The sequence below is a fragment of the Protopterus annectens genome, chromosome 9.part0 (genome assembly GCF_019279795.1).
Source record: "Protopterus annectens isolate FY-2018-M chromosome 9.part0, PAN1.0, whole genome shotgun sequence".
NCBI lineage: Eukaryota > Metazoa > Chordata > Ceratodontiformes > Protopteridae > Protopterus > Protopterus annectens.
In genome coordinates this window covers 1548055100-1548071270 of record NC_056743.1, presented here as the reverse complement: position 1 = coordinate 1548071270, position 16171 = coordinate 1548055100, and positions in this window count along the sequence as shown.

The window sequence follows — 16171 nt, the reverse complement described above, 5'->3', positions numbered from 1 at the left end:
GACCCGGAGGCCAATCGTGAATGAGCGCGTCCCTTGGGGCTTCTCCCAGAGGGGGAATCAGGGCAAAAAAGCTTCTGCATTTCGTGTTCATGTGACTGGCAAAAAGGTCGCAGCAAGGCTGGCCCCACCTGCGGAATATCCTGTCCACTATTTCTTTGAGGGACCACTCGTGAGGCAATAAAATTGCTCTGCTCAGCTTGTCTGCTATCACGATTGATTTTCCCCAGGATGTGCACTGCTAGCAGAAAGCAGTGGATGTATATCGCCCACTGTCATACTCTTAGGACCTCGTGACAAAGGGGGTATATGACCTGGTTCCTCCTTGTTTGTTCACGTACCAGACCACTGACGTCTGTCTGAATCGCAATCGTACCCAGAGGAAGACAGTCTTGGAAGTACTGCAATGCCAAAAGTACTGCTCTCATCTCTAAAACATTGACATGCAGGTGTGTCTCTTGATCGGTCCATGTGCCTTGGGCTGTTCTTCCCTGAAAATGCCCCCCCCCCCCAATCAGGGAAGCATCCGTGGTCACTGTGGCCGCTGGTGGGGGTAAAACAAAGGGACGTCCTATTGTGACATGAAGTGAGGTCAACCACCACTGAAGATCTTTTTTGCATGAGTTTGTCATCATTATCAGGTGAGACATGGGACGTTCTTGGTAAGACCATTGAGTGAACAACAGTCATTGCAGTATCCGCATGTGCATACGACCCAGTGATATGGCCAGAATTGCTGCTGCTATCATACCTAACAATTTTAGAACTTCTGATGCTGGGGCCTTGTTTTTGGATATCAGAATGTGGACCTGCTGACGTAGTAGTAAGACTCTTTCTACTGGAAGTCTTAGCGTGGTGGTGGTGTCCAGTTCTGCTCCAATAAAGATATGCTGCAATGGCGACAAGGCAGATTTTTCTGAGTTTATTGTAATGTCCAGCTGGCTGCAGAGTGACAGACTGGATTTCCTGGCTTGAATGAGTTGATGTCCGGTGGTGGCGGTGAGGAGCCAATCGTCTAAGTATGGAAACACCTGGAATCCTAAACGTCTCAGGTAAGCCATGACCACTGCCATGCATTTGGTGAACACTCTGGGGGCTGTAGTGAGACCAATGGGCAGGGCTCAGAACTGGTAATGATTGGCTCCCAGCTGGAAGCACAGATGATCCCGGATGGCCTGGCCCTTTTTATGTAGTAGTACGCATCCTGGAGATATATCGAGCACATCCAATTGTCTTTCCTTAAGAAGGGAAGTATCAACTGAAGTGTGACCATCCGAAACTTCTCTTTCTTTACAGATTTGTTTAGTCTGCTGAGGTCCAGTATAGGTCTCCAGTCCCCTGTCTTTTTCGGAACTAAAAAGAATCTTGAGTAAGTTCTGAATCCTGTCTGGTCTGCTGGGACTGGTTGGATGACTCTTTCTTAGCAACGTTTGGACCTCTACTGTTGCTTGTTCCCTGTAACTGGGTGGAACGTCTGGGATTTTTCTTGTCGGTGGAAGGGGTGTGGCGAATGGAATGAAGTATCCTCTGGAAATGATACTTTGTACCCAGTTGTCATTTGTTATTTTGAGCCAGGCATCTGGGTATAAAGATAAGCAACCCCCGACTGCCTCCAGAGCAGGACAGTCGGGCCTCCTTTCAGGAGTGCTGGTAGGGCTTCCCAAAGAAGTGATCTCTGTCGTCCTGCTTTTGCAGTCCCCCTCTGCTGCGAGGGCGGCATCTGCATTATTGCCCCTCCTCTGCTCCTGGAGGGGGGTTCACTACGTGTGTCCTGAAAGGCTCCTTGGGCTTTTTGGAACCACATTTTCCCTCCCCTTTGACCCTTGGGATAGGGTCTGGTAGGGGTGGAAAAACAGACTCCGACGGCAGACAGAGTCTTTCCTTCCTGCTCACACCTGGCCAAAGTTTCCTTAACTTTGGGCCCAAAAAGGGACGAGCCATCAAAAGGGGTATTCACAAAGGATGACTTGAAGGGCTCCGCAAAGGAACAGAAGCGCATCCAGGAGTGCCTCCTAAGAACAACTCCTGTACCCGCTGCCCTGCTCGTTCCATCAGCTGCATATGAAATAAGGAGCATGTATGAGTTAACGATGGAATTGAGGGTAGCAAGCTGGAAGGCAACTTTGTCTATAGCTCCTGTAGCTACTGTACCCTGAAGAGCATCTCCCAACTCTTTAAGGAGATCTCTTTGTAGTCTTGTGAAATGGGTAAAGTATTTAAGCGAAAGGAGTGCAAAAGTCGCTGAATTAAACATGCGCTTCCCATATCTATCCATGATACTGGAGTCTTTGTTAGGAGGACGGATAGAAGAGGAAGTTTCTGATGTTTCCTTTTTGGTGGCTGCCGCCACCACCATGGCATCAACTGGCACACCTTTGGTCAAGAAGGATTTATCTTGGGGCGGATATGAACTTATTAGGCCTCCTAGGGACAGGCACCATGGTGTCCGGAGACTCCCACACCCTTCATGAGGCCAGCTGCATAAGTTCATCGAAGGGTGGAAACACCCAAGAGGTGGAAGGCTGAGACCCGAAAGCCTTCAGGAGAACCGACTCGTCTTCAGTAGGGTTTGTGGACTGCCAGTCACCCCTCTGCGTAAGGATTTCAAGTATCTCTGCAAAAGAGATATTCTCAGAGGGAGACTGTGGGGACCCTTCTAATTCATCTAAGTCAGTATCTCTAAGTCAGTATCAGATGTTAAAGACTCTTGAGGGGAGTCTAGATGTTACCTCTTACAAACTCTCTTCCTGGGAACCTCATCAGTGGGAACTTCTGGTGAGGTCTCGGAAGAGCATGGGCCACCCAATGGGGCTTCCTGAGGCTCTAGGTCTCTACGCTTGGCCAGGATCTGTGAGGCAGAAGCAGACACAGGCGCTTTAGGGGAGGAAGAAGCCTGACCTGAAGTTGAGGAAGTCTTAGGAGATATAACTCTCCTCATGGCATCGAAGGCACTCCTGCTCCGATGCAAAGGGACCTACAGATCCGAGGAAATTAGAAGTTATGTACTCACCATAACGTTCCATCTGAGTAGGTGTATTCATTTGTCTGCAACCTGTGGGTTATGGATCCGATATCGGATCCGAACCGGCATAGTTTTCCAGCTATGGATCCAAGCTCTCAGCTCCTCCCCTCACCCATAATGCCCTGCTCTACCCTCATGACCTCAGATCGAGTTTGCCAAAGCAACAATACCCTCAAAAGGGTAACAAGTAATATGCAGGAAACTGAAAGGCCAGGGGGATAGGAGGGCGGGATGGTTGCAGACAAATGAATACACCTACTCAGATGGAACGTTATGGTGAGTACATAACTTCTAAATCTGAAGTAGGATATTCATTTGTCTGCAACCTGTGGGACAGAGTCCCCAGCTACCTGAATCTTGGGCGGCCATCATGGAAGGATATTCCGAGCACCCTGAGCCAAAGGATGCTCTACCCTAGATGCAAGATCCAACTTATAGTGAGAAATAAATGTATGAGATGAAGCCCACGTGGCTGCTGCACAAATATCATCTAGAGGAATCCTAGCCTTGAAGGCTGCCGAGGTAGATACTGACCGGGTTGAATGGGCATGAACACCCTCCGGTGGGCCTTCCTGACGCTTGATAAGCCAATAAAATGCACTGTGAAATCCAGCGGGACAGAGAAACTTTAGAAATTGGCTTGCCCAAATTGAATTTTGCAAAGGAAATAAACAGCTGGTCGGATTGCCTATGACCAGCTGTCCTGTTGAGATAAAATCTTAGTTGCCTGTGAACATCTAGTGAGTGTAGCCTATATTCACCTTTGTTTTCATACTTAGGGAAGAAAACAGGGAGGTTAATGGATTGATTGATGTTTGCTTCAGAAGCGATTTTAGGAAGGAAGGACGGGTTGGTCCTGAGGGAGACACGGTCCGGATAAAATACCAAGTAAGGAGGTTTAGCTGATAAAGCTTGAAGTTCAGAAACTCTCTTGGCTGATGTAATGGCTACCAAAAAGGCTGTCTTGTAAGACAAGAATTTGAGATCCACTGTAGCCGCGGGCTCGAAAGGGGGAGTGGTCAAGGCCTGTAGGACCAAAGAAAGGTCCCAAGGAGGAACTGCTTGCTTTATAGGGGGCCTGAGAAGGAAAGTACCCTTAAGAAAAGTTTTGCACAATTTGGCTGACATAAGAGGATTAGACTCTTGACCAATGTGATAGTGAGAAATAGCCGCCAGTTGAACTTTGACTGTGGAACTGCTGGCACCATCATTAAAGAGAGAGGTTAGAAAATCAAGCACTACAGGGAGAGGAACCGTGAAGGGATCTAGGCCTTGCCGTTCCGCCCACAGAGAAACGTTTCCATTTGCTTCGTAAACCTTTCTAGTGGATGGTTTATGAGCCGCCACTAAAATAGCCTTTACCGGAGAAGAAATACCGAGTCCTTATCAAGAGTGGAACTGGAGCAGCCAAGCGGTCAGCTTCAGGTTGTCCAGGTTCGGAGGAGGAATGCAGGAAGGATGGGATATCAGATCCGAATGGGATCTAGAATCCAAGGAGGATTCACCGAGTGAGACCTTAGGAAGGGGAACCAGATCTGTCGAGGCCAGAATGGAGCAATGAGAATCATTCTGCAACCCACCGAGAGGCTTTCTGAAGAACTTGCAGCATCAGAGGCAAGGGTGGATAGGCATACAGAAGACCGGGTGGCCAAGCATGCACCAGAGCGTCTCTTGGGGTACCTCCGGGAGGAGGTATTAGAGCGAAAAAACTGTCGCACTTGGTGTTTGAGGGAGAAGCAAAAGATCGCATGAAGGGGTTCCCCACCGTGCGAATATCGTTCGCTACTTGACAATTGAGAGACCACTCGTAAGGGGTCAGAATGGTGCGACTGAGCTTGTCCGCTAGGATGTTGGACCGACACGGATTGTGCGTTGCTATGAGAAAGCGATTGGTGGAGGTTGCCCATTCCCAAACTCTCATGGCCTCTCGACAAAGAGGGTAAGACCTTGTTCCCCCTTGCTTGTTGATGTACCAGACAACAGACATATTGTCCGATTGAATCGCAATTGTTCCCAAGGGAAGAAAGTCCTGAAGTGCTAGCAACGCTAAGAGCACTGCTCTCATCTCTAGAACATTGATATGCAGTAAGGTCTCTGAATCGTTCCACGTGCCTTGGACTGTCCGGCCAGAAAAGTGCCCACCCCCCACCCGAGGCGGGAGGCGTCCGTGGGCACCGTGGCGAGAGGCCCAGAAGCACAAAATGGGCGACCCTCGTGGAGATCCGGGAGTGGAGCCACCACAAGAGGGACCGCTTGCAAGCCTTGCTGATCGCTATGGGATGATGCATGGGGAGAGCAAGGTATGACCACTGTACTAAGAGCGTCCACTGTAGAATGCGCATATTGAGCCTGGCAAGAGGAAGAAGTGCTATCGACGAGCCATGGACCCTAGAGCCCTCAGGACCAACTCCGCTGGAACAGAACATGAATGGAGAATGGCCCGCACCTGGAGCTGCAGATTTAGAACTCTGTCCGCAGTGAGGAAGGCTCGTAAACTCCTTGTGTCTAGTCTGGCCCCTATGAAATCTAAGAGCTGAGTGGGTGCCAGGTTGGACTTGTTTGTATTTATTGTGATGCCCAGAAATGGAGCAAGATGGAGAAAGGAGTCTCGCTGAGAGAAGTAGATGCCTTGTTGGGCGGTAAGGAGCCAGTCGTCCAGGTAGGGAAAGACCTGCACCCCTGAAGCCTCAGGTGGGCCGCTACCACTGCTAGTACTTTGGTAAACACCCTGGGGGCTGTGGTGAGACCAAAGGGAAGGACCCGGAACTGGTAGTGACTGGCTCCCAGCCGTGCGCGGAGAAACCTCCTGGAGCGTCTGTCCATTAGGATGTGGTAGTACGCGTCCTTGAGATCTATCGAGCACATCCAGTGGCCTTCTCCCAGAAGGGGGAGAATAGATTGTAGAGTGACCATTCGGAATTTTTCTTTGGGGACTGCCAGGTTCAAGAGAGAGAGGTCTAGGATTGGTCTTAGTTCCCCCGTCTTTTTTGGCACTAAAAAGAACCTGGAGTAGAACCCTGATCCGATCTGGTCTGGGGAACGGGCTGGATGGCTCTTTTCTCTAGCAGATGGCCAATTTCTGCCAAAGCGGCCTCCCTTTGACCGGGTGGTACGTCTGGGAGGGACTTCAACTTTGGAAGGTGAAGGAAAGGAATGCGATATCCCTGGATATGATTTGGAGAACCCAGCGGTCCGATGTTATGGACTCCCATGCCGCTAGGTGCCCAGCGTCCCCGACTGCCTCCAGAGTAGAGCAGTCGGGCAACCCTCAGGGTTGCTGCGGGCCGTTCAGAGAAAGGTTCCCTGGACCCGAAGTTTCTGGGAGCCCCTCTGCCTCTAGGGCGGCGTCCTCCCTGTCCTCCTCTGCCATGGAAGGACTGGTTGTCCGGAGCAGGCTGGGACTGCTGCGACTTCGAACCACATCTTCTTCTGACCCTTTTGGTTCCTAGAATAGGGCCTCTGGGGTGCAGAGAAGCGGATTCCGACGGCAGACAGCGTCTTCCGTCCTTCTCGCTCTGGGTCAGCGTCTCTGAGCGGTCTTGCCAAACAGAGCAGAACCATCAAAGGCGTTAAGCGCCTTGAAGGGCTCAGAAAAATCGCAGTGGCGGAGCCAGGCCTGACGTCTAGTGACCAGTCCTGTCCCCGCAGCTCTAGCGGCGCCCTCCGTAGCATGGGAGAGTAGCCGCATAGAAGTATTTGTGACTGACCTAAGAGTGGCCATTTTGGTGGAGTGCAGAGCTCTGTCCTCCTCCGAAATGGACTCAGGGGGGATGCAGCGTACTCCTTAATAAGGTCTCGCTGCATCCGAATAACATGTGCCAAATAGTTCAGCGCCCTTACCGAGAAGGTCGCGAACTGAACATCCGCTTCCCCAAGCGGTCCATCATCCGAGACTCCTTGCTCGGTGGGTGGACTGAGGGACTCTCCTGAGCCAGTTCCCTCTTTGTGGCCGCCGCCATCAACATGGCATCTACAGGAGGCCCCTTACTCCAATGGGTCCTGTCAGAAGGCGGGCTAAGGATTCTATCAGGTCTTTTGGGAATTGGCTCCACGGTGTCCGGTTCCTTCCACGCCCTGGTGGTAATAAGGTCCACCAGGGGTCGGCAGGGGGACACCCAAGAGGTAGACGGGCCCGTTTGAATGCCTCCAAGAACACGGACTCATCCGAGGAAGACTTGGGGCAGACCACCCCAATACGGAGCATTTCCATGATGTCTCCGAAGGAGACATCCTCGGGGTGACCGTGGGGAGCCTTCCCTTCCTCCAAGTCCGTGTCTTCAGTGAGAGACTCAGGGAGTCAATGTGCCTCCTTTTGCGTATGCTTGCGAGGAGCCTCCTCTGGGGGCTGTCAGAGGAGTCCTCGCAAGCAGCAATTTGCTCCATGGGAGCAACTTGGGGCACAAGCGGGCTGTCCCAGGGGCCGGATGGTGGAAGCCTGGCCCAGTGCAGAGGGGCGGGCGGGCGAAGCAAGTGCCGGGGTCCGGAGACCCTCAACAGAGCCCTCTCCACTACATCAAAAGCCGAAGGAGCCGACCTCGACCAAAGGATCCGACAATCGGCTCCCTCGGATCCGAAGAGTGGATCGGGCCGGCGCGGCACTCGGATCCGAAGGGACAGTGCGCTCCGACACAGGCGGCGCCGAAGGAGCACTGATCCCCGGATCCGGCTCGGATCCAGGCTCCGAGATCGGATCCGGCACTCGAGGGCATGGTCGGATCTGAAGTACCAAGTACTATCGGCTCCGACCTCCCCGGCTCCGGCTGCTCGGCTCCAGTTGCTCGAACCCGGAGGCGGGTCGGAGAAGGAGCAATAGGCTTAAAAAAGGGTGTTGAGCTCCCCGGAGGAGGCAAGAGCACTCCCATCTGCATCTGGGCCTGGATGAACCTTCTCATCATCCGGTCCAGATCAGCATCGAGCTATGGGTAGATCTCGGCGAGGCTACCGAGGTAGGCCTGGAATGCCTCCTCGATAGCCTCGACGGAGATCGGGTCTCCTCCTCCTCAGGACCCGGTGAGAAGCACACAGGTGACCGGAGCCGAGAAGGAGGAGACCGCACCAACAAGGAAGCCGGGGGAGAAGCCCGCTTGGCTGGCGGGGCCGAAACAGAGGTCTCGGCCCGCCGCTTGTGGTGCTTCTCCCTCCGGTCCTTTTTAGATGCATCCCTCTCCTGTCCTGAAGCGGGAGTTTGAGTCCCAGGAGCAGGAGGGGTGCCACAGGGGAACAACTGCAGCCGCAGGAGTCCCCGAAGGAGGCGGAGGTCGGAGCCGAGTCCGGCGGTAAAGACCCGCCAAGACCAGCTTGGACCTCCGCTCCTCAGTGCCCTGGGGTTGAACCCTGCACAAATGGAACAACCAGATGTGAGGTGTTCAACCCCAAGACACTAACACACCGAGTGTGGCCATCAGCGGTGAGAGCTTATGGCCACACTCGGAGCATTTAGAAAATATGGACTTAGGCTGTTCAGCCATAGTCACTAAATTTAACCTAAAGTTACAGAAAGTAACTTAAACAATAAAAAAGCACACAGGCCTCACACACACTCTACCAGCGAGGAGGGAATAAAAATTACTACTGAAAATTAAATTAAACTAAAAAACAGTCAATAATAATAGGAAACCTACAACTTTCACACAAAAATTGTTAAAGAAGGAAAAAATTCTCTATTTTTTAACAAGAAAAATCCACTTAGCTGAGAGCTATGAAATCCACATCTAGTTACCAGCGCGGCAAACAAGATCTGGGGTCATGAGGGTAGAGCAGGGCATTATGGGTGAGGGGAGGAGCTGAGAGCTTGGATCCATAGCTGGAAAACTATGCCGGTTCGGATCCGATATCGGATCCATAACCCACAGGTTGCAGACAAATGAATATCCTACTTCAGATCCATCGATATCCCCGGCACCAGGACAGTGGGCTCCGAGCTTGAGGTAGGAGCTGAGCTCATCCAAGCCGAAGTCCCGAGAGGTAGAGTCGGAACTGACACATCGGTCCGACTATCCTCCCCGGACCCGAACAGAGACTGTTGGCTCCTAGAGTCCTCAATCGGCACTGAGGACATCAGAGTGAATGGAGCCGAAGACACTGGGGCAGGCGTCTGCTCCAAAGGTGCCACAATCAACAAGTCCGACTCCTCCGGCTTCGAAGGACCAGTATGGCTCGGAGGAGAAAAAGTTGTAGCTGGTATAAGAGTCTTCGGCTCCGAAGCCAGTTGAGTCAGAGCCGATAAAATTTTTGTAAAGGCCGGTACCTGTAACAGGTTATGCACCACACGATCCACATCCAGATCAGAAAGGCTAATAGAGGACTGAGATGAATGGACTGAGGGTGGTACCCATTGTAATAAGGGAGATTTAGGAATTTCGGATACCGGTTCCAGGACTGCGGACCGGCTCCAAAAAGATAAGACTGTCAGCTCCGATGTCTGTGGAGCCGAAGTCGAAGATTTCTTTAATTTTTTTTTGTCTCAGAAGTCTTAGAAGACTTTGAAGACTTACTGGATCCATCTTGGTCGCTCAAAGCTTCTTGGAAAGAGGGTTTCAACCAGCATCTGTCTATCAACTTCCTTTTTCTCTCCAGTAGGACTCTGGAGGACAAAGAATGGAATATGGAGCAGCTATCCTGTAAATGTAAAGCTCCTAAACAGTACACACAATTGACATGGCTGTCAGTTACAGACACTTTTTGGCCACATTTGGGGCACTTTTTAAAGCCTGACTTGGGATGCTTATCTTGGTCAGCCATACTGCATCAATCCCAAAATTAAGCAGATTACTGTCAAGCAAACACTAAGAAAAACTGAACAGTAACCAACAGTCAAACAGCCTTTGGAAAAAAAAATTAGGCTGAAGACACACACACACACACAAAATTATCTAGACAGATAAATAACGGTGACAGAAAAACTCTGTCTAAAGGCACATAATATCAATGCTAAGCAGACTATACTAAAAAAGACAGCTGCAATTTTACACACACATTAACCTTATCTAAAGTCTAAACTAAGCACAATCTAAATAAACCTTATCTAAATTGTCTATAAATTGTGACAAAAAGTCACTAAGAAAGCACACTCTACGGTTAATATAAAACACTTTAACTATGCCTAGAAAAAAAGGCCAACAAGATATTAGAAAACACACTAGGGAAAGGGAACTATAAAGGGAACTATACTTATAAGCTAAAAGAGCTTATAAAAGTACCTAAAACTACTATCTATTCAAATACTAAGAATATTAATAGAAATATAGTAAAATATTTGTGATATAATAGTTTTACTGGCCCGGGCCCGAACTAGTAAGAACCTCCGATCTGTTGCAGTGGCAAACTAGATCTGAGGTAACTAAGTACATCATTGGATTGGGACTTGGCTCAGAGTCAGCTTACTACAAAGCTCTAGGCCAAGGGATCGGCTCCAAACCCATCAGTAAGAATGAACGGCGAGACTGAACAACTTCACATCATCTGTTTGTTGAGCATCCATCCGTTGTGGTCTTCCAATGACCTGCTGAGGAAGTCTGCCAGGACACTGCTGAAGGAGGGAATGTATTCTGCTTGAAGGGTCATGTTTGCCTTGATGGCCAGGTCTCAAGCAATCTGAGCCAATCTTCACACTTGGAAGGATCTTGTCCCTCCTTGTTTGTTTATGTACCATATGACCATTGTGTTGTCTGTGAATACCTTTAGTGGTCCTGATTTCCACAGATGGGAGACTAGTAGTGCCTGAATGAGAGATCTCATCTCCTTCATGTTGATGTGTTCTGTTCTGAGACTGGACTGCCAGCAACTCTGGGCCTTGTGAGTACTTGCCCATGACCCCAAATGTGTCAAAGGCATCAGTGTGCAGCTCTTGAATTGGAGACTGCATCTTGAAGGGCAGCCCTGGATTGAGATTCTTCTGTGACACCCACCAAAGGAGCACCCTTTTTAGACATGGAATAAAGAGAATCTGTATGTCCAGGGGGTGAGAGTGTTGAGATTGTATATTTTTCAGGTACCACTGAATATTCCTCATATGCAGCCCGGCTAGTGGCAGCATGATAACAGTTGCCGCTATATAACCTAGTGCTCTGAGGGAGATCTGAACAGACTTGGAGAAATGAGAGGGACTGGAAGTAAGTTGTGAGACTCTGCACCTTTTCCTGGGGCAAGAAAGCCTGTATATTTTTTTGTGTATCTAGTCTGTGCTCACCATAATGTTCCATCTGAGTAGGTATCTTCATTTGTCTGCAACCTTTGGGATACGGATCCGATCTGGCAACTTCTATCACAGCATAGATCCGAGCTCCTAGCTCCTCCCTTTACCCATAATCCCCTACCAACCCTGACTGACCTCAGATCAAGTTTGCCCCATAGCACAGCTAATTCTGTGTCCCAGAGGGAACTAAAGAACCCCAAGTATGATCATTTTGGTCAGGGGGAAGGAGGGGGGGGATGGTTGCAGACAAATGAAGATACCTACTCAGATGGAATGTTATGGTGAGTACATAACTTCTTAATCTGAAGTAGGAACTTCATTTGTCAGCAACCTTTGGGACAGAGTCCCCAGCTACCTAAATCTTGGGTGGCCTTCATGGAAGGATATTCCGGAGCACTGCAGAGCCAAAAGACACCCTACCTCGGGAGACAATATCTACTTTGTAGTGGCTGATAAAGGTATGAGATGACGCCCAAGTGGCTGTGGAACAAATGTCATCCAGAGAAACTCTAGCCTTGAAAGCAGCCAATGTAGCAACAGCCCTAGTAGAATGAGCACGGACTCCCTGAGGTGCAGGCCTTCCCGAGCTCTGATATGCTAAGAGAATACAACTAGATATCCATCGGGAGAGGGTAACTTTAGAAACCGACTTGCCGAAGTTGTTTTTGGCAAAGGAGACAAAACTGATCGGATTGCTTATGACCAGTAGTTCGATGAGTATAAAAACGTAGTTGCCTGTGCACATCTAAAGAGTGCAGCTTATACTCTCCTTTGTTTTGATAGTTGGGGAAGAATACTGGAAGATTAATAGATTGATTAATGTTAGCTTCCGAAGATACCTTAGGTAGAAAAGACGGATTGGTCCTGAGGTGAACTCTGGGTGGAAGACCAAAAATGGTGGTTTGACACAGAGAGCCTGGAGTTCCGAGACCATCTTGGCTGAAGTTATGGCCACCAAAAAGGCAGTTTTCCAAGAGAGGTATTTAAGATCAACAGTGGCCGCCGGCTCGACAGGGGGGCTAGTCAAGGCCTGTAAAACTAGGGATAAATCCCATGGAGGTACCACCTCTTTGATCGGGGGCCTGAGGAGGAAGGTACCCTTAAGGAAGGTCTTACACCGTTTGGAAGTAATAAGTGGGCCTGACTCCTGCCCTACATGATAGTGTGAAATTGCTGCAAGTTGCACTTTGACCATGGAAGAACTAGCCCCCTGGTGAAAGAGAGAAGTTAGAAAATCTAGAACCGATGCTACCGGCGCCGTAAAAGGATCTAAATGACTGTGCTCTGCCCAAATGGAAAACGTTTCCATTTACTCCGATAGACCCTTCTGGTGGAGGGCTTGTGAGCTGCTACTAGGATGGCTTTGACTGGTGATGAGATTCCAGGATTCCTTATCAGGAGTGGAACTGGAGCAACCAAGCTGTCAGCTTTAGGTTGGCCAGGTTCGAAGTCGGAAGACCCAGTGGGTGTGAAATGAGATCCGGGAGGGGATCCAGCATCCACGGCGGATGAATCAGGTGAGACCATAGGTAAGGGAACCACGTCTGATGAGGCCAGAATGGGGCAATGAGGATCATCTTGCTCCCCAACTGACTGGCTTTCTGCAATAGTTTCAACATCAGGGGCAGAGGCGGGTAAGCATAAAGCAGACTGGGAGGCCAAGCATGAACTAGAGAGTCTCTCGGGGACTCCCCCGGAGGGGGGATCAGAGCAAAGTAATCGTTGCATTTGGTATTTGAGGGAGAGGCAAAAAGATCGCAACAAGGTCGCCCCCATCGGGCAAATACTTGCTCTGCCACTAGAGGATTGAGAGACCACTCGTAAGGAGTCAGGATAGTACGACTGAGCCTGTCCGCTAAAATGTTGGACTGTCCCGGAATGTGCGTTGCGATGAGAAAGTGGTTGGTGGATATCACCCATTCCCACACTGTCATGGCCTCGCGGCAGAGAGGGTAAGACCTGGTTCCCCTCTGTTTGTTGACGTACCAGATGACTGACATGTTGTCCGTCTGTACCGCAATCGTCCCCACCGGAAGAGGGTTGTGAAGTGCTTGCAACATCAAAAGCACCGCCCTCATCTCCAGGATGTTGATATGCAATGAGGTCTCTACGTCGTTCCATGTGCCTTGGACTATTCTGCCCAAATAGTGCCCCCCCACCCCAGGCGAGAAGCGTCCGTGGTCACTGTGGCAACTGGCGGAGGCAGCGAGAAGGGGAGTCCCGTGTGGAGATTGGAGGACTGGAGCCACCACACGAGCGACCTTTTGCAAACCCTGCTTAGGGGAATGGGATGAGACATGGGGATTGCGAGATAGGGACCACTGTACCTGCAGGGTCCACTGTATGACCCTCATATTCAGCCGGGCCAATGGTAGCAGCGGAATTGCTGCCGCCATGGACCCTAGAGCCCTCAGGACCAATTCCGCCGAAGGAGCTTGAAGTTGAAGGATGGCCTGCACGTGCAACCTCAGGTTCTGAAGCCGATCTGGAGTCAAGAAAGCAAGCATTAGTCTGGAGTCCAACCTCACCCCTATGAAATCCAATACTTGTGTAGGAGCCAGGGAGGATTTGGCCATGTTGATGGTCAACCCTAAGAGTGGAGCCAGGTTGAGGAAATAATCCCTGCATGAGCAAAGATGATGCCTTGTTGGGGCGGTAAGGAGCCAGTCGTCCAGATACAGAAAGACCTGAATTCCCTGGAGTCTCAGGTGGGCCGCTATCGCTGCCAAGACCTTGGTGAACACCCTGGGGGCTGAGGTGAGACTGAAGGGAAGGGCCCTGAACTGGAAATGGATGGCTCTCAGCCGGAAGCGGAGAAACCTCCTGGAGCATCTGTCTACGAGAATATGATAGTACGCATTCTTGAGGTCTATTGAGCACATCCAGTCGTTCTCCCGCAGTAGTGGGAGAATAGATTGCAGTGTGACCATCCGGAACTTTACTTTTGGTACTACCAGGTTCAAGAGAGAGAGGTCCAGGATGGGCCTAGTGTCCCCCATCTTTTTTGGCACCAGAAAGAACCTGGAGTAAAACCCTGATCCGAGCTGATCTGGGGGGACGGGCTGGATGGCTCTTTTTTGTAAGAGCTGCTGAATTTCTGCAGCAGCCGCCTCCCTCTGATTGGGTGGTACATCGGGGAGGCTTCTGATTCTGGGGGTTACAAGAAAGGGAATTTGGTAGCCTCTGGATATAACACGAAGCACCCAGCGATCCATTGTTATGGACTCCCACATTGCTAGGTGCCTCGAAAAACGTCCCCCGACTGCCTCCAGAGTGGAGAAGCCGGGTAACCCCTCAGGGGTTCTGCGTGTGCCTCTCAGAAAAGGGTTCTCTGGACCCAAAATTCCTGGGACCCCCTCTGCCTCTAGGGCGGCGTCCTCCCTGTCCTCCTCTGCCACGAGAGGACTGGTTGTCCGGAGCAGACTGGGATTGATGCGATTTCCAGAAGCACATCTTCTTCTGACCCTTTTGGTTCTTGGCAAAGGACCTCTGGGGAGCAGAGAAGCCGACTCCAAAGGCAGACAACGTCTTCCCGTCTTTCTCGCTCTGGACAAGGGTGTCATGAACGGTTTTGCCAAACAATGCAGAACCATCAAAAGGGGCATTCGCAAATGATGCCTTAAAGGGTTCCGAGAAGTCACAATGTCGGAGCCAGGCTTGCCTCCTCATGACCAGCCCGACTCCGCCTGCTCTAGCGGCTCCCTCAGTGGCGTGAGACAAAAGCCGCATAAATGTGTTGGAAACAGAACGTAGGGTAGACATTTGGGAGGAGTACAGTTGCTTGTCTCCTTCCGACATGGACCCTGGAGGGGAAGCAGCGTATTCTTTGATTAGATCCCGCTGCATCCGAATGACGTGTGCCATATAGTTCAGGGCCCTCATGGAGAAGGTCACTGAACTGAAGGCCCGCTTCCCAAGGCGGTCCATTGTGCGAGACTCCTTGCTCGGCGGGTGAACCATGGGGCTCTCCTGAGCCAACTCTCTCTTGGTGGCTGCCACCACCAACATGGCATCCACAGGGGGACCTCTGCTCCAGTGGGTTCTCTCTGACGGGGGGCTCAAGATTTTGTCCAGGCGCTTGGGAACAGGCTCTACAGTGTCCAGCTCCCTCCAAGCCCTAGTGGCTATAAGATCCACCAAGTGGTCGGGGGGAGGGGACACCCAAGAGGTAGATGGCCCTGCCTCGAACACCTCTAAAAATACGGACTCGTCGGAGAAAGCCTTGGCGGCAGACCACCACCCCCCGATTCTGAGCATTTCCATGATGTCTCCAAAGGAGACATCCTCGGGGGGGTGACCTTGGGGAGCCTTCCCCTTCATCCAAGTCCGTATCTTCAGTGAGGGACTCGGAGGAGTCCACGTGCCTCCTCTTACACTTTGACTTGCGAGGAACCTCCTCAGGGGGGCTGTCCGAGGAGTCCTCACCAGCAATATCCTGTTCCAATGGAACACCTAGAGGCGCTGAAGCAGGCTGCTCCAAAGGTCGGGTGAGGGGAACCAGGACCAGCTGAGAGGGAGTGCAGGGGGGAGCCGAAGACAGGACCAGGGGCCTGGACGCACTCAACAGTACCCTCTCCACCACCACGAAAGCCGAGGGGGAGCCGCTCTCTGACGGATCCGAGATCCGACTCCCACTCGGATCCGAGGCGGGGATCAGAGCCGAAACTATTGGATCCGAAGGACCCACGTTCTCCAACCGGGACGGGGCCAAAAGCACATAGAGTCCCTCGGATCTGAAGCTCGGCCCATGGCTCCGAGAGGTCGGATCCGACAAACTCGAGGGAATCGGAGCCGAAGTGCCTAGCACTCCGACCCACCCCCGGATCCAATGCGGCTCGGCTCCGACAGCTCCGAACCCGGAAGGCGGGTCGGAGAAGGAGCGATAGGAGCAAAAAAGGGGGTCGAGCTCCCCCCGGAGGGGGGGGGGGAGGCAAGAGCACTCCCATCTGCATCTGGGC